Source organism: Eimeria mitis, genomic scaffold (genome assembly GCF_000499745.2).
Source record: "Eimeria mitis Houghton genomic scaffold, Emh_scaff1812, whole genome shotgun sequence".
In the NCBI taxonomy this organism is placed as follows: Eukaryota; Apicomplexa; class Conoidasida; order Eucoccidiorida; family Eimeriidae; genus Eimeria; species Eimeria mitis.
In genome coordinates, this window is record NW_013570132.1 from 288 (window position 1) to 1186 (window position 899).

The following is an 899-nucleotide window of genomic DNA, read 5'->3' on the forward strand; positions in this document are numbered from 1 at the left end:
AAATAAATAAAATAAAAATAAATAAATATATTTACCTTTCCAAAGTACCCAGGATGAAACTTATCGAAGTGTATTCTGTTGTGTAAACATTAAATAAACCCTAAACCCTAAACCCTAAACCCTAAACCCTAAATAAAATAAAAACAAATATAAATAAAATAAATAAAATAAAAATAAATAAATAAATAAATAAATATTTACCTTTCCGAAGTACCCAGGATGAAACTTATCGAAGTGTATTCTGTTGTGGTGTAGGCCGCCAGCCTTTCCTCTTCCTCCTGGGTGTTTGCGGTGTTTACCCACTCGCCCATGGCCTGCAAAACCCTAAACCCTAAACCCTAAACCCTAAACCCTAGATTGTAAACCCTGAGGGTTTGGGGGGGGAGGGGAATGGGGGCGGGGAGAAGTAAAGGGGGGGAGAGAGATTTCTTTTGATACCCCTAAACCCTAAACCCTAAACCCTAAACCCTTAAACCTCAATTCATACACCACAGTATATATATATATTATCATTGTATACACAAAACTCTAAACCCTAAACCCTAAACCCTAAACCCTAAACCCTAAACCCTTGCTGCACCTGCAGAGACGTGGCCTCTGAGCTTGCGAGTCTTCCTGAGGCGAGTCGTCATTTTCACTTAAAATTTGCTGCAACACAACACAAACCCTAAACCCTAAACCCTAACAAACCCTAAACCCTAAACCCTAAACCCTAGACCCTAAACCCTAAACCCTAAACCCTGAAAGATGGGGATGAATATAATCTGAAAACAACTGCAAGGCTGTGCAGCAGCAGCAATAACTGCAATAAGAGAAGTGGACTCTGATGCTGCTGCGGAGCGGCTTCCTGTGGGGTGGGGCTGCCGCAGCCGCAGCAGCAGCGGCAGCAGCAGCAGCTG